Raw genomic sequence first — 27,977 nt, 5'->3', positions numbered from 1 at the left:
GAAAATAAAATACATGCGTAAGAGAAATAATTGGCAAAAGGCCACTTGGAGAAAAAAATACTAAGCTCGTAAGGGAAATCTCCTAATAAAAAACAGATTTTTCAACACCAAATAAATGGTCTATTTATTAGGCTGAGCAATAGTAAAGCATTAATAAAACTCAAAGAATTAATACAGTACAAAGCAAATGATAAAAAACCACAGAAATCAAAGAGACCTAGCCAAGACCCTTGGGGTTTAACTGGCCTCTACCCAGCCATCTGTGAGACAGTAAATAAGTCCCTTCTCCTCAGTAAGTCTGGACGTCTTTCCATGGAAAGGATCGCCAACTCCCCCTCCCAGGTGGGGCAGCCCCGCAAGATGTGGTCTCAAACTGCAAAGTACATGAGAATCACCTGGAAATTGCCTGTTTGCCCACATTTGGGCCCAGACCAGATGATTCCATGGAGTGGGGTGGGGGGTGAGGGGGGCAGGGCAGGGGAGGCCTGTCCTGTGCATTGTAAGCTGTTGCACAGCATCCCTGGCCTCCATCCACTAGACACCAGGAGCACTCTCCTCTAGCTAGTTGTAACAGCGAAAAATGTCTCCAGACACTGCCAAATGTCCCCTGGGGGACATGACTGCCCACCCCCAACCCAGGTGAGAACCACTGTTCAAAGATGGTACCCAGAAAGCTACATATTTCACAAGCACCTGCTGCCTCTGACATCTGCCTACAGAGCTCTTCTCCTGGATGCAACTGGGTGTATCCACTCTCACCCACTGGGGTCATCTTCCCTCGCACACACAAATCCCACTTCTTCCCTCCCTCCTCTCTCTCCGTAATACAAATATATACTCACTCCCTTTGCCGTGAGACTCTGCAGGACCTCCTGACTAGACGAGCCCTCCCCACCCCTGGATGTTGGACCCAGTCATGTTACTTGCTTTGGTCCACAGGATGTCAGTGGGTGCTGCAGGCAGAGGCTTGAAATGTGCCAGCATGGTTTCACTTGCCTTCTTCTTATACCACACGGTATGCCCTAGGCGTGCCTTAGCTGTCCACGGGCCTTAGAGTGAAGAGAGACACAGTTCAGCCCTAAACCTGGTCCAGAGCCTGACCTAGCCTTCCTCAACCCACCCAGCTGAGCCCAGGAGAGCCACAGCTGACCTACTGAATAGAAAGCAAGAAGTAAGTGCTTCATGCTGCAAGCCTTTCAATTTGCGGGCTGTTTGTTATCTAACTTCGGCATAGCAGAAGGTTGACTAATACACTTCCAAAATATTTTTTGAACCAAAATGCTGATTAACAAGTAGGTATTATTATATTATTATGAGTCTTCTGTCCCTATCCCTACCTGTCTTCTGCCACAGTTTTGTGGAGCCACAAGCCCACTGGCCATCAATTCAGGCCCCATAAAAATTACATACGGTATCTCTGAAGTCCTGGGGGCCGGGCCCCACATGCTGCCTCTGCTCATGCCAGGGTGGTCTTTCCCACAGCTGACTCAGACGCTGAGACATCAAGTCCAGCAAATGGCTCTGGCAGAGTCCCCAAGACATCTCTGAACCAAGGGTGGCCTGGGAAGAAGAGGGGGCCTACACATACGAGTGTGTCCTCAAGCTGCACCAACAATCCCGGCTCTTTCCAAGATGGAAAACGAGTCCTGGCTCAACTTAGAGGTCAATCAAGATCAAGGAGTGGCTGCACCTCAGGGAAAGGCAGGCATACAGACCAAATGGTTCCACAGCACCTTGATTTCTGAATCACGCAAGAGACAAAAAGCAAGCACTAAATAAATATACGAACCCTACAGGCTTCAGAGGAACAAATTAAGAGATGGAAACAAAGGAAATAAGTCTCTCATTGAAGAGTGTCAATGAGAAGACAGAATAATGGCCCCCAGGGAGGCCCATGCCCTAATCCCTGGGACCTGTGAAATGTTCCCTTACTTGGCAAAAGAGACTTTATGCTTTACGCATGGGATGAAGTTAAGGATCCTGACATGGGGAGATGATCCTGAATTATCCAGGTGGGACCAAGTGTCATCACATGCACCCTTAAAAGTGGAGAATCTTTGCAAGCTGTAATCAAAGGAAGATATGACTATGGAAAAATGGTCAGAGAGATGCTACACTGCAGGCTTACGAGATGCAGGAAGGGGCCACAACCCAAGGAATGCAGGCAGCCTGTAGAAGCTGGAAAAAGCAAGGAAATGGATTATCCCTGAGAGCCTCCAGATGGAACACAGCCCTGCTGACATCTTGATTTTAGCCCTGTGAGACCCACATCAGACTTCTGACCTCTGGAACGATAAGATAATAAATTTGAGTTGTTCTAGCCAGTAAGTTTGTGGTCATTTGTCACAGCAGTAAGAAGAGACTAATACAGTCACTTATAAGATCAACTGAGAAAACACCCATGACCTTCAGCCTTACCAATTAAGCCCCTCGTGGTAGGCAGAGACGCCCCAGAAAGTTGAGTCCCACAGATGGCTTGAGAAAAATCAGCCTCCATCTTCTCCAACCCGCCCCCAGAATGGTAACAACCGTCCGACGCAGACATAAGGCTCATAAATTCAGAAAAGTAAACAGCACTATGATTCTGTTACCGTGTAAGTCGGGGTTGTAGCTTTGGGGAGGCCCTAGAAAGCAGACAAAGTCTAGCTGGTCGGAACCCCATGACCTCAGAGCAACTTCACACAACCCCCTTCGGAAATGCAAGCTTCCCATGGTTTTTCCCAAGAAAGGACCTCCTAAATCCCACCAAAAAATGCAGCACGGAAGAGGGGTCAGCAGTTGCCACTTTAACTGATCCAAATTGTTTTCTATGTTGATCTTTAGAGGAAAAGATGGAAGAGTTAAAGAGAGAGAGCAGCAAGAAGATGACAGTTGATGCCAGATTGGAAGCTGACCAGGAAATAAACAATGTTCCATTTGTGAACCATTTTCCATTTTAAATGTAATCTGAGAGAGGAGCAGCCCGTGCGTGTGGTTTACTCATCCCCTAACATTCCTCCACCTCGATTCCCAACCCCTGACTCCAAGCCTTCCTGGACTACCCAGTTTCCACAAAACGTTTACCAGGAAACTCGAACCACACACGCTACCACAGGGACGAACCTCGACAGCACGGTGCCGAGTGAAAGAAGGTAGGCACAAAAAGCTACATACTGCATGATTCCATTTATGGGAGATGTCCAGCATAGTAAATCTGTAGAGACAGAGAGTAGATCAGCGGTTGCCAGACGCTAGGGGAGGGGGATTGCGGAGTGACGGCTTTACAGGCGTGGGGTTTCTTTTTGGAGTGATGAAAACGTTCATCAAGGAGATGAGTTTACTTAACAAGGCTGGAATCTTGCACAACAATACACTCCACAACTGTCCTGAGTAACGATTCGGAAATGAATAAGCTGAGGTCAGTAGCAAAAGGTGGCCTGAGGTAGTATATGCAATGGACTCAGGAGCAAAATTCAGAAAGATGCTTTTGCAAAAAGAATAGTTCTCAGTAATTTAAAGCTGCTCTCTAAAATAAATTACCTTCCCCCAAATAAAAAAATAACTGTAACAAATACATGGTACTAAACATCTACTGATAACATCTGCTGCTGCAAGTTAGCTGACCCAGACTAGACTCCTGAAAAGCAAACTGAAATGAAAATGAAATACATATTGAAAAGAATATACGGTTATTGGTTTGGGCCTGGCTGTGTGAGATGGGAGGATGGAGAAAGGACAGATCTGTCTCCCTGTGAGAGGAAAGGCAGGTGAGCAGCCATGCCTCACCCTCAAGTTCCGGGGACACCCAGCACCAGGGAGCAGCTGGCGCAGGGCCTGGGCCCAAGCCTGCCCAACGTGGGTGGTGCTGACCGCACTGCTGGGCCATTTCCTCGGAAAGTGACCCCAGCAATCTGCAACAGAAGAGAGAGGGCACAAGTCAGGTCCTGAAAGAGTCCAATGAGGGGAGACCCCTGTCGATGGGGGTATCATGGCTGATGTTTTGGAGACAGCAACACCCCAACCCACCAACCCCGAGTTCTTCTTGGTATCAGCCCCCTCACATAAGGAAGCCAAAGAAAAGACTCACACATTCAACCACAAAAATGGGAAGCTTCGTGACAACCACCACAAGCAATGTTACAGGACAAGAAATGCTCCTAGAAGAGAAATATTTAGAACAAATAACAAAGGAGTAACAATCAAAATGTGTAAGACTTCCTCTAAGGCAGTGGCCCTCAAAGGGCGTGTGGTCCTTACACCAGAAGCATCAGCATCAGCTGGTAACTTGCTGGAAATTCGAGAGCCTTGGGCTACACCCATACTTACTGAATCAGAACTTCTGGGCATGGGGCTTGGCAAGCCATGCTTTAACAAGCTCTCCAGGGCGTTCCGGCACACAATGGCCGTCCGAGAACCACTGGTATGGCCACAAAAATACTTACATCAGTATTATTCATAATAGCCAAAAAATGGGAAACAACCCAGATGTCCAACAACTGGTGAATGGATAAACTGTGATGCATCCATATCCGATGGAATCCTACCCCACTATGAAAAGGAAGGAATTAGTAATACATGGCCACCACATGAATGAAGCCCAAATCATTTCGCTGCATGAAAGAAGCCAGGCAAAACAACGCATACATACTGTGTGATTCCACTGGTATGAAACTGTAGAAAATGTAAACTAACCTAGCTAGTCCTGGTGAGTCAGTCATCAATGGTTGCCTGGAGGCAGGGGTGGAGGGAAGCAGAGAGAGATTCCAGAAAGGCACAAGGAAATTTGGGAGTGACGGAAATATTTGTTATCTTGTATATGTACATATGTTTGTGAAACTAGCACCACAATCAAGATAACAAATATCTTTTTTTATGTCTGGTTTACAGTACTTCAATCATACCTTAATAAAGTTGTAAAAAGAAAGACAGCGGATGGAACAAAACAAGTATAATATGATCCCATTTAAATAAAAACACAAGACTAGATATTTGTACATGGACAGCTGAACACGCTAGAAACAGAATCTATAATGTCACACTGTGGACTAACGTTAATATTGGTCATCCTGCGAGAGGAGGAGGGAGAAGAGAGAATTCCCCATGGCTTGAATTCATGGAAATTAGCATCTCATCATGTATTACCTTGGAAAAAGGAGGAGCTTAGAACAGGCAAAAGAAACGGGGAAAAAAAGAAGCAAGAAAAGAGATCTGTTCAGAGGAAGGTGCAGGAGCAAGGCAGGGTGCAGGGGGCGCGGGGAAGAGGAGGCCCCACCCGGCAGAACCAGAGCTGCAGGGAGGAGGGGCAGCTCTCGCAGGAGGCCTGAGGGGGAGAGGGGAGGCGGGTGTGCAGGCTGGGAGGCCGAGGCGGGGGCCCTGACTTTCTCAGGGGACTCAAAGGCAGATCGGCCCAAGAAAACAAAATGCAGCCGGTAAAGCAGAGGGCACAGCCCTGGGGGCCAGCGGTGGGCTGGCTTTTATGACACTGTGTAGATTTCAGGGGAGCAACAGAAAATCCTATAGAAACTAAGAGGCCCATAGGCAGATGCACAGAAGTGTTAGGCTCACAGAAGCCACTCCTCCAGCCACTATGGAAACACTTTCCATGATAAGGTGACAGCTGGAAGCAGCCCCGTCCATTCACAGACATAATTTTTAGACTCTTTCTGCAGGGTCAGGATCCTTCTCTCTCCTTTTTCAGTTCTTTGGGAACAGATAAAGATGAAATCTGATTCCCAGATCAAAGCCAAGAGATAGCCCCAGATTTCTCTGTCTACATTGTAATTTCACTGTTTATTTGTAAATGAATACTTCTAAAGGGGTTGAAAGTAATCTTCTTCCCTCTTAAGTTGGCTCCAAAAATTTTGTTTATCCTTTGCTTTAGAAAAATCCCTATTTCCCTGGGTTGGATGCAGACTGAAAGATGCCTGTACTTCTTTTGTAAGCCCGATGGCATTTTTAGCCCTTCAACTTCAATAAGTCTTTACTGAAGAGCTTAAGTACCTCATTTAAACCTACCCCCAGAGATTCAAAGCTACTAAGGCAGGGTTTCTTGACCTCGGCCCTGATTTCCTGATCTCTTGGGCTGGATTACTGTTTGTTGGCACGGGGGACATCCTCTGCAGTGTAGGGCGTTTGGCAGCATCCCTGGCCTCTACCCACTAGATGCCGGGAGCACCCCTTCCCCATTTGTAACAACCAGAAAGGTTTCTAGACCTCGTCCAGTGGCCCCAATGGAGCCCCTGGTGGAGGACCACTGAGCTAAGGCACACCCCCTGCCAAGACTGAACTTCCCTCAAAGCCTAACATTCAATGCCACGAAAGAAACAAGGAGGGGATTTCAAGAAGAAAGACAGGTGGAAGCAGGAAAGGGCGACTGCCCTGTGGTTGTGTGCTGGGGTCTCCAGGAACTGAGCCCATCACTGTAGAGGCTCCTTTCCTAGGCTGCTCATCTGTTCAGCGGGGCCCTTTATGCACAATTCTTCACCATTAACAGGCCCCGCTATGATGAGCTCCTCCAGATTTTGAGCCCATTACTTCCCACATGGTTCCACACTGAAGGCCTGCAACGATTCCGTCACTGTCCTGACTTTACAGAAGACGAAACTGGAAACTACGGCATGATGCTATTATCCTGGCCTTCCTCCCCCCCTCCCCACTTATCCCTGGTCCTGGGGAGGGGGCGGGAAGGTTCACAATGTCTCTCTCACCACCGGGTAAACTCAAGCAAGCACACAGATGCCTGTTCTGAGCAAAGGGAACTCTCTAGAGACAGAAAGGAGATTAGTGGTTGCCTGTGGCTGGGAAGTGGGAGCCGAGATTGACAGCAAATGGATGGGAGTGATCACACAGGGAAATGATAATGTTCCAAAACTGGTTTATGATGATGGCCACGCAACTGGGTAGATTTACTAAAAGTCAACAAATTGTGCACTTACAATGGGTGTTTTTATGGCACGTAATTTATACCTCAATGAAGTTGTTTTAGAAAATCAACTTGGTCTTAAGTCGGACTTGAGAGTTCTATGTTAAATTAAACATCACCACAGGCCGGCCTCTGCAGCAACCCAAAGGCAAAGCAAACACCTCCAGCAGACCCGAGCAAAACAAAGTAACACATGGCTTGCAGAGGGAATGACTGCCTGACCTGAATCTACATGTCTAATTCAAATCCAGGAGCTACAAAACACCCAACGCTACCAAATGCCCAACCCAGTGGTGTGGACGCAGACAAATTTCAATCCGATGAACATCTGGGCCATTGGAAACCCACACAGAAAAACACATTTGTCGTCCAGATATAGAACATCCAATGGAAAAGCAAACACAACAGGAAATTAGAGAAGGTTGAACATTTACTTTTAGATAGCGAACTATGAATGGAGCCCAAACTTCCCTTACAGCCAAGGCCCCGCAGCAAAGCGGGAGCCCTAGCTTCTCCCTCACCTGCGCTGGGCACGGAGCACAGAGTGCCCAGGAAATGCAAATCCACGAAGGACAGCCTAGTCTGTGTGCCTCTTATATGTACACATGAATTAGGAAATAATGATAACATACAGCCTCCTGTTTCAACTAACTTGTCTGAAAAACTCTTCCAGAATGATCAAAAAATTACAAAATATAACTAGAAACTATTGGGTGAACACGAGCTATACTGCCTGAGATAAAAATGAAATATTTCCATGAGCTAATCTTATTCTATATTTAGTCTGAGTACACTAATGTAATTAACCAGGGTTATATAATTTTGCTAACTTCAAATTTCCAATTACAAAGCTTCACATACGATTATTTGAGCTGCAATTGATTTTTATTTCTGTGGAAAAATAAAGATAGCTAATTTTACTAACTCAGTCTTCCTAAGGAGAAGTAACCGCCTTCCTTGATCTGAATTATGTAAATGGCACTTCAACAACACTCTACACTCGTCTGCTTTGATATTCTCTCTCGAAGGTAAGTGTACTCGCGGATTTAACGTCCTGCTGGCTTTTCCCATCAGGCCCCACTATTCGCCTACACTCCTGCTTCTACGCCTGTGCCTCACGCTCCCAGAAATGACACATGGCTATCTGCACTTCATGAGCGTGTTAGGTACGCATTCAGGAAATAGAATCGACTTTGGTGTGGGCTTCTGAGAACAGCCTCAGGTCAGGGCCAGTCTCTGAGATACAGCTCAGAAATATTTATGCAGAGTAATATGACTGGCAAATAATCACATGAAAAATTATTAGTGTTGTCACTCCACAACAAAGACAGAAGAGGATTCTGGTCCAGAGCTGAAGCGACTCACTGGTGACTGGTTGACCTGCTTGCAATATGAAGTCAAGACTGGACAAGGCTCAAGAAGTCTAGCTGAAAGCCAAATACTGTGTGTAATTTCTCTCTTCTCTTGAAGGGGCAGGCTCAGGGACAGATAAAGCACATTCCCAAAGACACTCACAACTCAATCTGGCATAAGAGCTTAACAGTGTTGATCTCTGAAGAGCAGAGACAAAGGTGCATAGGACAGATGTTAAAACATCCTACTTCTTGGGGCCGGCTGGGTGGCGCAGCGGTTAAGTGTGCACATTCCGCTTTGGCGGCCCGAGGTTGGCCGGTTCGGATCCCGGGTGCGGACATGGCACCACTTGGCAAGCCATGCTGTGGTAGGCGTCCCACATGTAAAGTAGTGGAAGATGGGCACGGATGTTAGCTCAGGGTTAATCTTCCTCAAAAAAAAAAAATTCTACTTTCTGCTTCTCTTCCCTTACAGTAGGTGCCTTCTGAACATCACCATAAAGAGAAACAATCCGGTCTTTTTTTGAGTGGAAGATAAAAACTGCAGTTTACCAAAGGACAAATGAATGTCGAGTAGAGTGTTAATGACATGTGACACCAGGTGTCCTGTTGGTCTGTAGAAAGGAACAAGAATAGTTACCTGTAGGCTTCTGAATGCCCTGTGCCAGTCTCCGCCCTTGGCTTTATATACAAGTTACCCTGCAAATTCAATATTCACAGAGGGAAAATAGGCACGAACACCAAAAATTAGACACAAACACCCAAGCTAACACAGCCACCGTTTCAAGTTAAACAAATAAACAAAACGGCTGGTGTGGAAATCCTGGAACTACTTGTGGTTGACATTTAGTCTCATGAAAACCAAACCCTGAGCCATTCTCAGCAAATGAGCCCAGGCAGAGGCCTTAAATTTGCAGGTGAATCCTATTTCTTACCTCCATAGCCCACAATGTGGTCTGGGTAGTATAATTTTTATATTTATTTACTCCCTCTAACACCAGTTAATACAGCATCAACTAAAATGACAGCTTTTTCTCAAAAAAGTCGCTAATGTGAAATGCAAAAAAAAAAAATTTAATAACAACTATGATGGATGAAATATGTCTCTGGGAAGAAAACAGCAAACAGCCAGGCTGAAGGCACCCAAGGACTTTTACCGCAAGCCGGTTCCCGCACTAGCTCCTGGTGCTGTCTTTTCAAGTCTGAACCTCTTCTTCAACAAAACGCCTGGTTCTCAGGAGCCCCAAGGGCAAAACATCAATGGAAGCAGCTGATTTATAAACAGCATGAAGTGATTATGAAAACACTGCAGAGGCATGAAATGCTTCAAAAGCACAGCATTGTTCCAAAGCTTCCTCAGGCACCTGCAACCGAGACGTTGTCATCTAGTTCTAAAACACCAATATTTTTTCAGCTTGTAAAGCACAAAAAGTCCAGTAGATCCAAAGTGCACACAGGACCCTGTCACTGCATCTTCTTTCTTCCCTTATTCACCTCATTAACAGCTGCACCTCTGGAGTGACGTCCAATATTTAAGCTCATAGATCTCAAAGCCACTTGATGTGCACACGCGTGTGTGCGTGCGTACACACACCCACCAACCCACACACACAACTTGGCAGCAGAAGCCAAGTATCTCACTTGCATTCAGGGACTTCAATATCACCCCGTCTCCCCACCTCTGGGGTAAAGTCTAAATGTTTTTTACACTGCATATCCCTATCAGAAAAAAGTTTTAAGCATGTGCCCCCAACTCATGTCATTTCTTTATTAACTATGTACAACATGCAACTAACACTATATGCATTTTTCATAGACCACAAAAATAGTCATTTTTTCAGTATTAGATAAAAAGTCAGTGGACATTCTGATAGTTTCTTCCCACACTCTAACAATCTCACTTTGCACCTGCCAGACGACAGCAAATCCACTCGGGAGACCGCTTTGGGCATTAAATCCTGAGACAAGGCATTTGGGTCCTCCTCTCCCGACTCCCACAACAAAATGTAGAGACTATTGGTTTAAAGGAAATGTACTCAGAGCCCCATGAAATTTATCAGAGAATTTATCAGAGGTCCCATGAAATTCATAAGGCAACTCTAATTTCCACAGGCCTCTTCTTGTTCTCATCTGGTCTACAATAATTTCTGTCATGCACTGGACACATGAGATCATTCTTATTTTCATCAACTTCTAAGCTGGGTGCACCTCCAACACTGTATGTTGTTTCTTCTGGCTAGGCTTTTTGAAGTATTACGTTACAGATCCCTGGAAACAGTTGAAACTGGCATTGAATCACCCATGGTCTTAGAAATACAAACCTAATATGATATTTTTTCATAATCAAATTAGGAGTTAAAACAAACCGTGTCTCCCAGACTAACCTGTGACTGTCAGGAACTGGCAATCACCCTTTGCAAGCTGATAATTGTGAATACTTGAGTCTTTACCAACACAGAGCTGGCGTTAAAGTTGTGTGGGATTAAAGTGCCTGATAAGATTCCGTTGGAAAAAGAATCTAAGGCCAAGACCCAAGTTTAATCCATGCTCTAAATGAACCAAATGGTAGGCACATCAGTTCTCTGCTCAGCTGCTTTTCTGAAATACAACCTAGAAGGCTGCGACCACTTGGAACTTTATAGATGCTGGGAAACACGTTTGCATATTGCTGCTACAGATTCTGCATCCCATGACCTTGGTAACAGACCTCCACTCCACGTTCTCATTTCTCATCTTCAAATGGATGTCAAGATAACCAGAAAAAGTGGAGCACAGTGGACCTGGCTAAAACTAAGAATCACCCACAGGGCACCAGAATGGGAAAGGGCTCATCGGTGGTGCTGAATTTTTCTCCAGTTCTTAATGATGATTTCTATGGTCTTACCACATTAAAGTATGTGTTATTACTGATTTAAGAAATAAAATGGCATCATGTACAGTAAGCTCCAGCATGGATGATGTTGGGTGCCCAGTTCTCAGCAGACTTGAGGAAGTCTTCAATTTCTTGGAGAGTGGGAAGGTGATCAGGTGGCGGGGGGGGGGGGGGGGGGGGGTCCTCACTTCCTCCTGCCTCTGTATTCTCCTCCCTGGGGGTTGGTGACAAGCGTTCCAGAAAGGAAAGTGCTCAGTGCTGACTATTTGGGGTCATATTCTAGGTTCTAGGCTCAAAGGAAGCAAGCAAAGAAAACTCTCGTGTTTTCTTTTATGCATTCCAGCTACATCCACCACGATAGGAAAAAAATGACAGGAATTCAAGGCAGACACCCTCTTCAAGAATCAACACTGAATTCTGCTGTGAGCATTGTTTGTGCCTATTTCACAGTCTTGTGAGATTGGGAAACTACAACGCTCACGAGAATTATTCAGAAACATCCAACAGCCCAAAGTGTCTTCTGAATTGCTGGATTGTTTTGCTGTTGTTTTTTTAAGTAAAATACGCAACTAACCAATCAATGTTAAGTTAAATGTTTCTTATTTTAATCGTGGGTAAAACGACACTCAATGCATGGGACATAAATGTCAGTTTACCCAAAGTTTCAGTTAGCATAAAACCACCATAATCCTTAACCAGCCTGAAAGAAAAGAAAAAGGCCTACCCAACATCTAAGTAGTGTCCCCTTTCCAGATTAAAATCCTCACACACAAGAGGCAGGCAAAGCCTCAAGATCCACATGTCAACCCTTTCACTCTCCAAGTGAGGACACGCACGGGCTAAATGACCACACAAGCAGGCAGACCACCCAAGGCAGGACGCAAGTAGCCAAAACACCAGGTCAAGGATTCTTCTAGAAGACATGACATTTAATAGATCACTAATAGCGAAATTACGATCCAAAGGAAAATACAGGTTAACAAACTCATAGAAGCACAGAGGTAGGAACTCATTTTATTTCTACAACAAACTAATGCAAATACAACTTAATATTTTTAGGCAGTTTTATATTCACATTATTACCCCACTGGGAAAAGCGCAACACCTCTTAACCTGTGAGTCCTGTTTTTGAAACTAAAGACATGACTGTAACCTTCTGACACATTTTACACAGTAAATATCTTTCGGCGGGACTGTGCAGACAGATCTGGGAACCAGTCTCTGAAAGTCCATCAAAAAATGTCCCATCTCAACCAATTTGGCGGCCAGAATTAATACATAAGAAAAACAGCCAATCTTTGGCAGCACCAACAAGACACCTGGTATTTTTTCACTATGGCTTCTTATAAATATTCCGCAGTGGTAGGCTTAGCTTTTCCTTGCTGTTGATAATATCTACGGTGCAAATCCTGCTGTTCTGAGGAAAGCACAGGGGCCCGAGTGTGCAAAAGCGTCATGTTCATCAGAGAGAAGTGTCAAGGAAGGTGCTAGAAGAGTGGAGGGATTCACCATAAGGCATTTCATCCTGAGTTAAAATGTGATTACCAGGACCTGGAGAAGGGAGCTGACGGGGGCTGAGAGGGGTGACTGCGGAGGAAGCACAGAGGGAGAGCACCACCAGCATCGCTGGGGGATGGAGTCGTTCTGATCCTGATTATGATGGTGGTTACACAAATCTATACACGCGCTGAATTCAGAAAACCACACACCGAAAGGGAAAAGTCAATTACATCACATAATACTTTAGAAAATTATATAAATATATCAAATTAGCCCTAAAACTTAACATAAAAGGGGTAAAAAAAAAAAAAAGGTAAGAAAGCAAGCAACTGCAGGAGACCATCATTATAAAGATACATTTCACATTCAGTTTCCAACTTCAGAGGGGAGGAAAGTACAAGCATGTTGGGCTCCGCGCATGAAAATAATCCTATCTCCTTCAATACAACAAGCCTGAGAAATAAATTTTATTTTCTCTTTCTCTCAATGAGAAAACTAATGGTAGAGAAGGTAAGTGATCTGCCCAAAGACGCAGTCAGTGCATGGCCAGCTGGCTACAAACCAGGCTTCCCTCAGAGCCGTGTCACCCGCCCCATGACCACCAGGAGCCCAGGAGGCCCCCACCAGGGTTGGGCTTGGAGCTCCTCTGGGGGTCACCTGGACATCAGGCGCGGGCTGGCTCAGGAGGCCCTGGCAGGCAGCAGGACCAGACTCGGCCCTCCGGCTGATATCTGGAAGAGTGTTTCCTCAGCGCCCAGTTGCTCCAAAGTGTTTGCTAACTCGGTCGTAGGAAGGGATGGAGCCTGAAGCAGCATCCAGAGTCATGCAAGGGCGACAACTTCAGATGCTCACGTGGCCCCACCCTCCAAAGTTCCTGAGCACCCCGCATGGTCGGGGGACCCCAAATTCCAGGCTAACCGCTGGGTACAAAGAGGATCTGCACAAACATTACACAGGTGCTGTTTTTTCCCTAATAAATACCAAAAGGACCAAGAAGCTGACCAAAAGTAAGACCTAGGAAATCTGTGACGACATCAGTAAAACCAAGAAGTCAAAAAACACACGTTCAAGATGTACCTGCATCAGAGGCTCTAAACTACTGGCAGTGAGGCAGAGCTTCAGCAACTGGCGGCTGCCCCCTCCCCCAATACCTCCTGGCCTTGTTTCTACTGTCCTTCAAGTCCCTTCACTGCCAACTCCTCCTTCCCCCTCCTGCGAGCAGCTGCAACTCTTGTCATCTCAATGGGTGCTATGTTGTAATTTACTTCCCGGGGTACTCCAAAAAACCATACGGGTGCCTTGAGAACTACAGAGTTGACATATCCTTTCTTGGCCTCCACCTGCCCTATGGATCTTGACCAAATCAGGACTGTATAATCCAGGGCTGGTTTCTCCACCTTAGCATCACCAGCATTTGGGGCCAGATCATTCTTTGTGGTGGGGGCTGTCTTGTGCATTATGGATGTTTAGTAGCATCCAAGAACCTATCAGATGCCAGGAGACCCACTATCCCCCTCCCCCGACTCATGACAACCAAAACTGCCCATTGACAGTAGGGAGCAAACTGCCTCAACTGAGAACCATTCGCTGACTGCAAGATTCTAGAGGTCAATGTTGAAAATGCGACTCTGGTAAACAACCATCTCTTCTACTTTCATCTCTTAAGACTTCCCTTTCTCTTGAACCTGTGTGTCGTGCCCCATCTCCATCTCTCTGTTCCCATCTGCCAAGAACAAACCAAAGCAACGAAAATGGTACCCAACCTCCTTTGTAACACAAAAATATTCTCTCCTCTGTTCAAACTTTAAATTTGCTCCAATTCACTTTCTTTAATGGCTTCCAGTTCACTTCTGCAATCTTCAATCAGGCAGCGGATTGGCAATAAATATTTGATAGCTGTGATAATGTACAGATCTGCCTCGCAAAAGGCTGCCAGCTCGGGGAACACAACCATCTTCAGTCAAGTTGCCCGCTCCCTGGTCAAGAAGCCGCCGGGGGAGCGAATTCCTTAATGACTGCATTTTTCCCTGAGGTTTTAAACTCATTTTCTCAGTCTAGGCTCTCTTTGCCCTTTATAAACATGTTGACTTTGTTAGTCTCTTCCCACATCCAGCTTTTATTTTGGTTTTGTTGGACCTCATTCTGCCAGTCTGGCCAGTGCAGTCCATTTGGCAGAGCCCCTCGGAAAGGATGGAGAGGAGGGAAGGGCCAAGGAGGGCAAGACCCCAGGGGCAGGCTCGCATCCAGTCTCTGCTCAAGAGGCCAGTGACTTCCTTCACACTAAAAATAGTGATGGAAAAAAAAGTTTATCTTCCCAACTTGAAAAAAGAAGTGTTTACAAAATGACTTTAGTCTTGCTTCCTGATTGAAATTATTTTTCAAATGTCTTTGGTGGTGAAAGATTAACAACTTATTGGATGCGGCATACTACTTTTTTTTCCTAAGGGGGAAAGAATCTCCACATCCTTTCAGCCAATGGGCTAACACAAGGTATCCGGAAACCACAGCTGGGACGTCTCGCCTCCCACGGCAGAGCAACTGTGACTGTCCTCTAGGCCACGTGTGCAGAGCCCTGCAATCTTGACACCCCAGAGGAAAGCTGGGAAAGGAAGCAGGCCCAGGTTTGAATTGATGGGTTCTCCAACCCAACAGGTAACAGAGAGAGGAACTCCTGACGCTCAGGGCCTCCATGGGATAGCTATTCTGGCCCGGCCTCCCTCTGCAGAGACCCCTTCCCCACCTCTGGAAGAGAATCGAGGACATCCCAGGTGTTTACACCCTTTCAGCCGAAGGCTGGCCCTTCACACCAGAGTGCTGAGAGGAATTGAGTGAGGACAACTGAGAAGTCACCTCTCTTGACAGACACAAAATTGGGTTTTTCCTCCATCCTCATTTACAAACACAATTTCTAACCCATTGCTATAAAAATACAAAGAACTGTGCAAAGGACACATCAAGTAAGTAATAAAAATAACACCCTCACTCAGGGACCCGGTGCACAGGAAACAGCGAGTACTCAGCCATTTTTCTTAAATACTGTGACTATTGTGAAGTCTCACTTTGTTGGAAGGATTCTTTATCAGCCTTTTAATATGGAAGATTGTGACCTCAAGAGACTGAAGCTTAATACTTAGGACTTCAACTTCAGGGGAGGGGAGGAGCCCGAGGTATAAGGGTCTAACCGCATCAGAAATGGCCCACCTCTTAGTTGCCCACACCAGGGCCTCACTGATGGTGACACCTGGGGCTCCACACCATCCCAAAGGACATTCACAACAATTCACCTAGGCAGGCAGCTTGGGGAAGGGCTATGCCATTTTTCAGATGGGGAAACTGAGGCACAGAGACACTAAATGCCTTGCCCAAGGTTAAACACTCAGTGAGGGACTCTGGCTTGGAGATCTGCTTTTCTAATTTCAAACTGATGCAAAGCACCTCAAGCTAAAACCACAGCTGTCAATTTCAGGTTAAGAATCCATCCACTGAAATCACTTTCCTGGACAAATCGCTGGCTGAAATGGGTCTTTCTTTCTTTTTGTTAAGGTCTACATGCGAATTATTCCAAACTTTTTTAGCCTCTCCTCTCCCCCCCCCAACAAAAAAGTACACTAACTCTCTTCATTGTTTCCTTTATTACTATTTCACTGCGGTAACTAGAGAGCAGCACCCGCCAACAGAACCTTCTGCAAGTTCTACGCTGTCCGATATAGTGCCCACGAGCAACATGCGGCTCTTGAGTACAAGAATATGGCTAGAGCAACTGAAAGAACAGAATTGTTAATTTTATTGAATTTTAATTAATTTGAACCTAAATATGCACCTGTGGATAGTGGTTACCATTTGGGCAATGAAGCTACAGAAGAAAACAATCCCTTCACTTCGTGATTCCGCTGAGATTTCTCTATATGTACATGCAGATTTCAACACAGATTCTCCTGTGTGTGTGTGTGGGGGGGGTAATTTGAAGAGCTTTTGTCTCCAAATGGGAAAATTCACACTAGGTAGACAGGAAGTCAAAATAATGCCAAGCTGAAAAGCTGGGCTTGGGCAATGAGACAATCCTCCCTCCACTATGTATTATCAGCAAGTTACTTAACATCCTTAGGCGTCAGTCTCCTCTGCTTGCAGAATGGAAATAATTGCTACACGCAGGGCGTTAAGCACCTATAAAATCTTCAGTGCATCGCATGCAAGTAACCTAAGACAATCATTCTATTTGTACAATAGCAATACCTAAAATTTACAGGCAGCATTACAGTTTTCAAAAACCTTACACATATTCCCTTTTTCCTTCTTTGCACTACCCAGTGAATACCACGATTTCAGTTCCCCTTTTTATTTTTACACACACAGAAAATGACGCCCAGAAGAGGTGCAGGCCTTCAAGGTCAATGTCAGAGCATGACAGGGTGAGCCCTTTCACTAGCTCAAGCCATAGGAGGGTAAAGGCTGCTTTTCTAGCTAAGCAGTACCTGTCACGATGGAGTTAGATTCGGGGGTTCTAGTCACCTCTTTGCAAGCTATGGAGCCCATTTAAACCCTCAAAACAGCCCATCCAGGCAGAATCTTGATGCCATCACACAGATTTGAAAATTGAGGCCCCAAAAGATGAAGGTAAGATTCAAAACCAATTATGACACCATGCACTCTCTACCCAGTCCATTAAAACACCCCAGCTTCCAGGAAGGGTAAGGTTTGGGAGATGGAGGGATCAGCGTGTGAAATTCAAATGGGGGTGTTGATAATGATAATTCCTGGACTGACCATGGCCTGGACAGAAGCCAACTCCAAGGGATCCAGTGACACAGGCCCTGCTGGTGGTGAGGTAGCCTCTCCCTCATGCCCCACTGTCCCCTCACGGGGGCCTGCCTTGCTCCTGGTGTCCTTGGGACCTAGAGAATACATGGCATCTAGCAGCAGCTGGGCACACTTCTGAAGCCTCACTAAGATGCTGTTGCACTCAGCTACTGATCTGGTTCACATAACTGACAAAAGGACCCCAGCTTTTGCAACATTCACTTTCAGATATCTCCATAATAAAATGATCATTATTCTTTGCAAACTGCATCTTCTTTAAAACTACTAGCAAACATTAAGTCTCTGAGCCCACTAAGGGGGCAAAATGCACATCACCAAATAAAACATCAAAAATGTCCATTTTTGTCCCACAGGTGTGTGTTCACTTAACAGCGAGAATCCCTTCAAGGGGCTATTTTAATAAGTGGGTCAATGATGAACTTCAACTTTTATCCCTGGATTAGTCAGTCAGCTGGGTGGTTTTCCACGAAAATCTGCAGCACATTTGAAACATTAACATCCTTTAAAATAAAACCATCGTCTTAACGTTTTAATTGTTCCATACTCAACATTATTGGTTCCTTCCTTTCTTTTCCGCCCCCCCCCCCCAATCGCGTCTATCCTAGGAATGACTAGTAGTAAACTTTTCATAAAATCATCAAGAGCCATCTGCTACCCCAAAGCCACCGCTTGGGACCTTAGAAGGGCGCTCCTCTCCCCCTCTCCCTCTCCCTCCTCCTCCCCTTCCAGGTTAAACCAGGGACTCGGGCGGCGCGTCAGGAGAGAAAAACATCCAGAAGTCAGGTCAAGCCACATGTGACAATGCAAAGCAGAAACAGCTGCAGATGCAATAGGAGGTGGGTTTTTGTTTCTTTTTGGGTTTTGCTCCACAGTATTACCAACTAGGAAAAAAAAAAACACCTCCCATTCTAACTTTGTGGAATTTCCAACGCTGTTAGCTCAGAGAACGCGAGGCCGGCCGTGCAATCAGCAAGCCCGGGCCGGGGCCTGACGGCGCACGGGCGACGCACGTGAAGTCCAGGCCCTATCCCAGCGCTAGCGGGCCTCTAGCGACCCCAAACTGTCACACACCCATCGACCACCGACACCCGGAGGCGCATCCCGCACCCTGTTCGGAGTAACGACCCCCTCAGTGGGGCAGTCCCCTGGGGAGCAGGACCCAGGAAGCGGATCTGGGGGCACCCCCTCCCCCGAGCCGGGGAGCAACAGGTCTGCACCCTCCCAACGCCGCGCTCTGCAGACTCCGCCTGACCAGGGGTGCCCCCTTCACCACCGATGTGGACCCCCGCCCGGGCCCCTCGCTCGGGCCGGGGTGCTCCCGACTTCCTTGACAGTTTCAGCGCCTCGGAAACTGAGCAGCCGCGGGGCCAGCGCAGCCTCGCCCGCCACTCACTCCACTGCGCGGCGCCGCGCCTCCACCTGGTCCGGGGCGGGCCCGCCGGCCGGCGCGGGGATGAATGAGGCTCCCCTCCCCCACGGGGGTAGCCCGCGGCGCCGCAGGTTCGCCCCGCCAGCCCACGATCGGCAGACAAAGGGGCACCGAGGGCGAGACCCAGCGCTTCCCCAAACTTACCGACCGCCTCCCCCTCCCCAAAACAATGGAGCCCCCTCCGGTCTCCGCCCGCCCCGGACGCGCCGGCACTTTGGGGAACGGCCACCTCGGGGTATTGTTCAGCCTGCAGGGAGCGCGCCGCACACCAGCCCGAGCCCTACAGACAGTTAGGGACCTGCCCCTCCAGAGCCCCGGAGGCGGCCGGAGCGGGCAGGCGTCCGGAACCGCCGGGAAGCCCCCCGGGGGGAACCAATCGCCGAGCCCCCCGCCGGACAACCGGACAAGTTTGCGTCCCTCGCCCCGGCCCGGCCCGGCCGGCCGAGCCCCGCGCACTCACCTCGCCGCGGGCAGCGCAACTTGTGGCGGCACCGCCGCGCCGGCTGCGCTCCGCGCCTCCCTCCGGCCTGCCGTCGCCGAGCCCGGGCCGTGCGGCGGCCGACGAGGGCCCGGCGCCTGAGCCGCCCCCGCCGCCCCGGCCGCCCAGCGCCGCCGCCGCCGAGTCCCCGAGAGGCGCGGGCGCTGGAAAGTTTCGGGTGCCGAATGGCGGCCGAGGGCGCTGCGGCGGCGGCGGCGAGGCGGGGGCGCTGGAGGCTCCTCGCTCCCGAGCGCCGGGGGGGGCTGGGGCGGGAGCGGCGGCGGCGGCGGCGGCGGCGGAGGGCGGGACGGCGGGAGGGCCCGGCACGGGCAGTGACCTCCGGGGGGAGCGGCCGCTAGCGCGCAGACCCGGGCCGGGAGCACGGCCAGGGGCCCCTCCCCCCAGCCCCTCCCCTGCGCCCCGGGGGGCCGCGTCCCAAACCCCCCCTCCTCTCGGAGAGTGGGGACACGAGGCCTGCCCCTCCCCCCCCCCCGGCGAAGGAAGAGAGTCTGCGCCCCCCCCACGGCCCCTCCCCCACGGCCTCTAGGGAGGCCCCGCGTCCCAATCCTGCCCCTCCCCCACGGCAGAGGGACCTGCGACCCCACACAGCCCCTCTCCCCAAGCTCTCCCCTGCCCCCCACGCCTAGGGTGGGTGAGGGGAACCCCGGCCTCTCCCTCCTTGCTCCGAACCCTGTCCCTTCCCCGTGGCCTCCACTGGAGATGAAGGGAACCCGGGCCTGCCCCCCACTCAGTCCCAAACGCAGCCTTTCCCCCACAGCCTGGAGGGGACCGGAACTCGGGCCACCACCCCGGAGGTTTCCAGGGGAGAGGGGAGCCCGGCCGCTGCTAGAATGTTACCCTCCCCCATCTCAAAAAAGACGCCGCCCGGCTGCCTCTACAGATCCCCCTGCAACCTGGCCAAGGGTGCAGCTCCCTCAAACTCGGCCGTCTAGAAGACGCCCCGATGGTGTCTCCTCCCACCCCAAAACGTTGGGGCTCAGGTTGAGCCTCGACATTGGCAAACCCCTCCCGGGAAGAGGCAGAAATGCTTGGGGAGAAAGAAACTCGGACACACAGGGGTGGAAGCCAGGAGCTCGGCTGTGGGGGCTCCGGGGGGTTGGGGGGACCCGGGCCCGCGGGGCCTCTTCACCCCCCCACCCCCACCCCCACCCGCAGGCTTCAGACCTCTGGCGTTTGCAAAGTGTTTCATGTTGCAATGGCTTACTCGGCCGAGCCCTAGTGCACCCAAGTCCCCAGCGCTCCCTCCTTCCCTCCACTTTGGTGACAACTGCCCCCCGCTCGCGGCCTTAATTCAATTAAAGATACCCGCACCCCCAACCCCAGCACCTCTGGGGTCTGCTTTGTGGAATATTTTAAAGTAAGTTCGCCCCTCCCTTTGGTGTATAACGAGCTTCGCGCCAAGAGCCCAGTACACTCAGCATTTTAAACTGTAACCTCACTTGCTCCTTTCTGGGACACTGGACCATTTGTTGTTCTGGTTGTTGTGGGGAGGGGGCCCCAGGTGAGTTTTTAAGGGGCTAGTCCTTCCTCAAAAAGGCAGACCTAAAAATTACCCTGCCAAATATTGCTGTAAAACGTCAATGATGTAAAACGACTGTTGCTACACCATTATTAGAGCACATCAATAAAAAATACACTTACACAGTCTCCATAATTGTGAATCAGCAGAATAGATTGTGTCTTATTATGTGTCAGTTGCCATTCAAGACCCCCCAAAAGGACGTGGTGGGGCCTTTCCTGGAGCCTGCCCGTCGTTGCTCCCGGGCTCCCTGGGCTCGTGCAGACTGATGCTGAGGTATTACATGCAATCGAAAAACCAAGGGTGCAATAGAAAACCCGAGCGAGCTCATGATGCAACCCTGCCCCGGTTACACGTGCTTCCCTTCCCCCACCGCCTGCTGGTGGGAGCGCTGCGTTTTTTCCGCCTGTAGGGTCACATTGTGGTTGATTGATTCTCCTTTCGCCTTGCTCAGTCATTCAGATTTGGAAAGTAAATAACAAGTTGACATCATTACTGCTCTCGGCTTTACGGGGACGCGGCCCTCGGCTACCGCACACTCTCGAGTAGCCGCGCAGCCCAGCTGGCCCTCTGGCTTGCCAGCCCCGCTTGTCTTTAGCTGCCTGGAAATGCCGAACTGAACTTGATGAAAAGGCCTCTTTGTATGTTTCGATTACTTGGCAGATGCCAATCACTTAAAGTATGAGAAAGTGGTGGAAATCCTCGCCCCAAACGTGATCCAGTGTGACCAGTCTTTACAGCTGGTCCTCGAGAACTAACGCTGCAAGGGAGCTCAGAATCCACCTTGGCTGTTTGATTATGTCCCAATAATTCCAAGGGTCTTCTTGCATGTAAGGAGTGGAGCGCTTTCATCATAGACTCCTAGGACCCCCAGGGGACTTGGTAAGACCGCAGACAGGAAAAGAGACCCCTTACGTTTATCATAACATCACCGAAATTCCTCTTCCTGAAATGCTAGATGGGTGGTAGGTGGGTGGTAGACTATTTCATTTAACCTGTTTTGCAGATTTTTCAAATGTGCAGTCTTATAAGGTGGGAGAAAACAATGAAAAGAGGAAAGAAAGTAGAACAGGGAAGGAGCTAGCGCCTTCTGGCCAAAGCAAAGGTTAATATGCAGGACGTGAGCCGCGATGATTTCCACAGGGACCCGCTGCCCAACGTCTATGTTCTAAGCAATGATTTTTTCGTTGCTAACTGGGGGGACCTGGAATATAAGAAGCTGCTTGCAACAAATGCTATCAGTATTCCCCTTAAGGAGTAGCCGGAATTTTCCTTAAAGGCAGGAAGGATCCACACCAGCAGACTTAACTAATCCTTGACCTAGGAGGAAAGCCATTTCAGTGGGGAAGGAAGATCCTTTTTAGCAAATGGTGCTGGAACAACTGGACATCCATATGCAAAATAAAAAAAAAAATTAATCTGGCCACAGAGCTTACACTTTTCACAAAAATAAACTCAAAAGGTAAAAGACAAAAGTATAAAACTCCTAGAATATAACATAGGAGAAAATCTAGATGACCTTGGGTCTAGCAAGGAGTTGTTTTGTTTTGGTTTGGTTTTTTGCTGAGGAAGATTCACCCTGAGCTAACATCTGTTACCAATCTTCCTCTTTTTTGTATGTGGGCTGCCGATACAACATGGCTGATGAGTGGTATATATCTGCGCCTGGGATCCGAACCTGTGAACCCGGGCTACTGAAGCGGAGCTCATGGAGCTTAATCACTAGGCCTCCGGGCCAGCTCCTGGCAATGAGTTCTTAGATAGAACATCAAAAGCATGATCCACAAAAGAAAAATATTGACCAATTGGACTTCATTAAAATTAAAAACTGCCCGGCAAAAATCACTGTTAAGAGAATGAAAAGACGAGCCCAGACTGGGAGAAAGATTTGCAAAATCCATATCTGATAAAAAATTGTATCCAAAATATACAAAGAACTCTTAAAACTCAACAATAAGCAAACAATCGAACTTAAAAATGAGCAAAAGATCTGAAAAGAACGCACCAAAGAGATACAAAAATGGCAAATAAGCATATAAAAAAATGCTTAACACCATGTATCACTAAGAAATTGCACATTAAAACAACTCCATACCACTATACACCTATTAAAATGGCCAAAATAAAAAAAGAATGACAATATTATATGCTAACAGGATGCAGAGCAATGAAAACCTCATTCATCAGTAGTGGGAATACAAAACGGCATGGACAGTTTGGCATTTTCTTACAAAGCTACACATAGTCATACCAGCACTTACAGCTATCCTGCTCCTAGGTATTTACTTAACTAAGTTGAAAACTTATGTCCATACAAAAACCTGCACCGGAATGTTTATAGCAGCTTTACTCAGTTACCAAACAGTGAAAGTAACCAAGATGTCCTTCACTAAGTGAATGGATAAACAAACTGTGGTACATCCATACAGTGGGATATTATTCAGCAATAAAAAGAAATGAGCCATCAAGCCGTGAAAAGACATGGAGGACCTTAAATGCTAAGTGAAAGAAGCCAATCTGAAAAGACTACGTACTGTATAATTCCAACTGTATGACATTCTAGAAAAGGCAAAACTAAAAAGATCAGTGGTTGCCAGGGGTTCTGGGGATGGGGGGGAGGGGTGACTAGGTGCAGCACAGGATTGCTAGGGCAGTGAAACTATTCTGTATGACACTGTCATGGTGGATACGTGCAATTCATGCATTTGTCCAGACACGTAGAACTGCGCATCACCACGAGTGAGCTCTACGGTAAACCATGGCCCCTGCCCGTGCTAGTTCATTAATTGTAACAAATATGCCACACTTATGAAAGATGTTAACACTGGAAACGGGGGGGGGGGGGGGGGAGGCTGATAATATGGAAAATCTCTGTGCCATGTGCTCAGTTGTTCTGTAAATCTAAAACTGTGCTTAAAAAAAAGTCTAGTATTTTGAAAAAAAAGACACAAGACAGTAGGAAGAGGTGTTAAACTTCTCATGAGACTTATTGCCCAGTGTTCATTGAATCCAATATCTAATTTTCCCCAGACCCACCTTATTTTCAGAGAGTCCTAACACGTAGGCCCGTGTTTGTTTCTATGACTGGCCTACTCAGAAAGCCCTGAGACTCCGAAGATCGACCCAAACTTCTGCAATCCACCCGCCTCACTGTGAAATTACAACCTTAATGCCTGCCCCTTTCCTTTCCTACTCTGTTTTACCAACTAGAGGAAGTTGGAAGAGATCTGATCATCTCTTTAGCAAAGGGGTTGGGGAAAGGTCAAGTAAGATCCCTGCCCAATTTATCATGTGATATATGTGAGCCACTCAAAAGAAAGAGCAGATAGTATAGACAGATCCCCAGGTGCAAGTGGAAAAGGCCAAGCAAAGTCCCAGGTTGCTTTGAAAAGCAATGGTATTGACTATTTGCCATGCATAAAGTCCCTCTCCTGATTGGCAAATTATTCATGTCTGTTCCCTGGATTACTTTAGAATGGGAAGCACATGGAAGTGTCATTCGGCAACCTCCAGATGTATGTATAGGCTGAATAGAAGTAAGGTCTTGCTCTCCCAAGACTCTGAAGTTGAAGATATGCTCGACACAGCAATGATCTTTCCTTGATGTTTGTAGGAGTGCATCTTTGCTTTGAGTAAGTGTCCACCACGAGCTTCCCTTATGAAACAAGAAAGGGGAGTGTGCTTCCCAACTTCGCTTACAAACCTTTGGCCTTTCTTTGCTTTGGAGTTTTGCTTCTAATTTTCCTTAGAGAGACTGGAACCGAAACTAGGAAGGGAACTGGTTGTACAAGGTTGTAGCATGTGAGGTCCACTCGGAGAAGAAACCAGGAGGAGGGAGGACAAAGAGTTCCATCACCTGCCATGGATGAGAGATGAGGCAGGTGAAAGCCACTTCTTCTCCCCTTGACCCAGGTAGGTACTCAATCCTTTTTCTTAATATGATGTTTTGAGCTGAATTATTTCCCCCCAAAATTCATATGTTTAAGTCATAACCCCAGTACCTTAGAATGTGACTGTATTTGGAGATGCAACCTTTAAAGAGGTAAACAATTTCAGTGCAGTTACTAGGGTAAACCCTTATCCGATGCGACTAGTGCCCTTATAAGAGGAGATTAGGGGGCTGGCCCTGTGGCGTAGTGGTTAAGTTCACATGCTCTGCTTTGGTGGCCTGGGGTTCGCAATTTCGGATCCCAAGTGTGGACCTACACACCACTCATCAAGCCATGCTGTGGCAGTGTCCCATATATAAAATAGAGGAAGACTGGCCACACATGTTAGCTCAAGGACAATCTTCCTCACACACACACAAAAGAGATTAGGACACAGAAATGCACAGAAGAAAGACTAGGTGAGGACACAGGGAGAAGATGGCCGTCCATAAACCACGGAGAGAGGCCACAGAAGGAACCTACCTTGCCAACACCTTGATCTCAGACTTCCAGTCTCCGAGACTGTGAGAAAATAACTTTCTGTTGTTGGAGCCCCTAGCCTGTGGTGGTTTGTTATGGCAGCCCTACCAAACTAATGCACGTGATTTGTTGCTATTTTTTCCATTTGGAATGTCACATTCAGTTTATATCTGCATCCTGAAAGCACCTTGCATTTGGCACGACAGTGTTCATGCACAATATCGAATTTGATTCTCCCAGTAATACTGGAGGGCAGAGATTTTTATCTCCACTATTCAGAGAAGACTGGACTAAATGCGTAAAATAATACATACAATTATAAAGTGACCCATTATGTCAAAATATAATTATCAAATATCTTTTAGAATTCTACTATAGTAATATATGTGCTTCCTTTTCAATACTTCCAATGGAAAGTTCTAGAGCTGGTTCTAATAACTTCTGTCATTTCAAAGTAGTGCTGAGTATAAAGAGAATCTGCTCCCACTGTAACCTGCTCTGAAAATGTATTGGACTTCTATTTGTGACAAATTGGTAACAAATTAAAGATACTGTTAATGCCACTGTCATTCGTCCTCCATACTCTATTTATAGTTGTCAGAAATGCTAGATTTCAGTTAGCGGTTACTGATCATAAGGCTGCGGAGTTTTTCCCGCAGGCAAGTTCCACGGAGCCCCTGAAATCTCCCCCTAGCACCTTCCTGCCTCAGGAGAAGGTGCAAGCTGGAGCTCACAGTCCGCGACTGCCCCTCTGCCGACCTGGATTCATTCACGCCACCACCATGGACCCCTTCCCATGGGACATGGGCCAGAACACCAGGAGGAAGTGAGTTTAAGGGGGCGCCAAAAACTTACTCCTCAAGATAAATGATAATACCATAATTTAAAACCTCAAAATCAATGCCAAAAAACTCCATGATGAGCAAAATATCAAAATGTTGGATAAAGACAGCATCTGACCCTGCCAGGCACTGGGAAGGAGTAATTAAGACAGGCGAAATCCCCCGCCCTGGTGGAGCTTCTGCTCTAGGACGGGATTTGGCAGACAGCAGCTCCCACATCTGTTTCCGCACAGTCCCCAAGCAAAGGATACATTCTTAAAAGATTGGGAAGAAGTCAGAAGAATAATGACACTTTGTCATGGGTGAAAATCATATGAAATTTGAATTGCGGTGTCCATAAATAAAGTTTCATTGCAACACAGACACGCCCATTCTGTTACTGCTCACAGGCTCAACAGAGAGCGGCTGAGACAGACCCTAGGCCCATTTACTCTTTGGCCTGTTACAGAAAGTTTGCTGACCCTTGTTCTAGGAGACTGAATGATTCACACTTTCTCACATAACTTGTTAACATCTTCCGAGGAAATTTTTTTCTTTATTATAGTGTATTTTCAAAAAAATTTCAGAATAAGTTAATTTAAGGAACACCTTGTTTTTATATTTAAGAAAAGGAGGAAGAAATAGATGGTGAAAAGAAGCATAGATTATCTTTAGGAACCAAGCTCACCCCATTTGTGGATGGTGATGGATTCTAGAAGAACAGAAATGCCTGGAGCCTCCGGCACAGCCACCCACTCAGAGAGGGGAAAGGTCATGAGAGGGATTCAGCGAAATTCAGTATATCCTGATGGGAGCAGACAGTGGTGAGCGAATGAAGAATCGAGGTGAGAGGAACTGTATGTTTCTTTTATCTAACAAAGTTTTCTTACAGTTTTCTAAACATGTTCAAAGGTGGCCTCACCCATTGTCGTAGCAACCTATGAAGTGGTTGGGAGATCCAATTATGATCAGATTTATTTTACAGAGGAGGAATGTCAGGTCTCAGAGAGCTTGGTGGCTGTATCAGTTTCCTATGGCTGCTGTAACAAATTGCCGCACACTTAGGGGTTTAAAACCAATTTTTATCTGAGCCTCCTGGAGGTCAGAAGTCCCAAGTGGGTCTCACTGGGCTAATATCGAGGTGTCGGCAGGGCTGGTTCCTTTTGGAAGCTCTAGGGGAGAAACCATTTCCTTGCCTTTTCCAGCGTCTAGAGCCCGCATTCCTTGGCACATGACCTCCTTCAGGTCGTCCTTCTCATGTCGCATTATCCCCACTTGCTCTTATTCTGCCTCCCTCTTCCAATTTCAAAGATCCTGGTGATTAGACTGGGCCAAATTGTATAAACCAAACTGTGTAATCTCTCCATTGCAAGGTTCTTAATTTAGTGACATCTGCAAAGCCCCTTTTGCCATGGAAGGTGATATCTTCATAGGTCCCAGGGCATAGCGCATGGACATCTTTAGGGGGCCATATTCGACCTTCCTCAGTGGCCTGGTAGAGTGGCTTACACTAAAGGGAGGGCAAAGCCAACTCAAATCCAGGAACTCTGATTCCAAAGCTGTGGCCTTCCTGACACCGACCACGTTGCCTCCCCATCAGTGAATTATTTCAGAGCCCACCCACCCAGCAACACCCAAAACAAGAGGAAACGCTGCCTGGGTCCACTCCGAATGCACACGGCAGGCAAGAGTTCCGATTTTCCCCAAACAACACAGCCTGTTATGGTTACAAAATAACAGGAGACTGTAATTTTCAAAAGACGTCCCTCCCCGCTCTCTCTTTTGGTAAGCATATTTCATTATAAGGAATTTTGTGCTTTTTTCCCCCTCCCTTTGTTTCCACTTCTGCGTTTCAGT

The 27,977-nt window shown here is 47.4% G+C and overlaps 1 protein-coding gene across 9 annotated transcripts in view; it reads right to left on the bottom strand.

Moving 5' to 3' along the window:
• Window positions 1-21,375, bottom strand: part of TBL1X (transducin beta like 1 X-linked) — a 211,091-nt gene extending 189,716 nt beyond the window's left edge. For 2 of the 9 annotated variants that reach the window (XM_070257973.1, XM_070257977.1), the window contains exon 1: window positions 19,333-19,471. The gene's annotated coding sequence lies outside the window, so the exon portion shown is untranslated. Of the gene's footprint in view, window positions 1-19,332; window positions 19,636-20,264; window positions 20,325-21,012 lie in introns of those variants that run through there. The other 7 variants (XM_070257969.1, XM_070257978.1, XM_070257974.1 and 4 more) reach the window with 7 other exon arrangements.
• Window positions 21,376-27,977: the final 6,602 nt, after the last annotated feature.

This window comes from Equus caballus, chromosome X (assembly GCF_041296265.1).
Source record: "Equus caballus isolate H_3958 breed thoroughbred chromosome X, TB-T2T, whole genome shotgun sequence".
Classification (NCBI taxonomy): domain Eukaryota; kingdom Metazoa; phylum Chordata; class Mammalia; order Perissodactyla; family Equidae; genus Equus; species Equus caballus.
The sequence above is the reverse complement of the archived record's forward strand: the minus strand, read 5'-3'. Positions and strand labels throughout refer to the sequence as shown.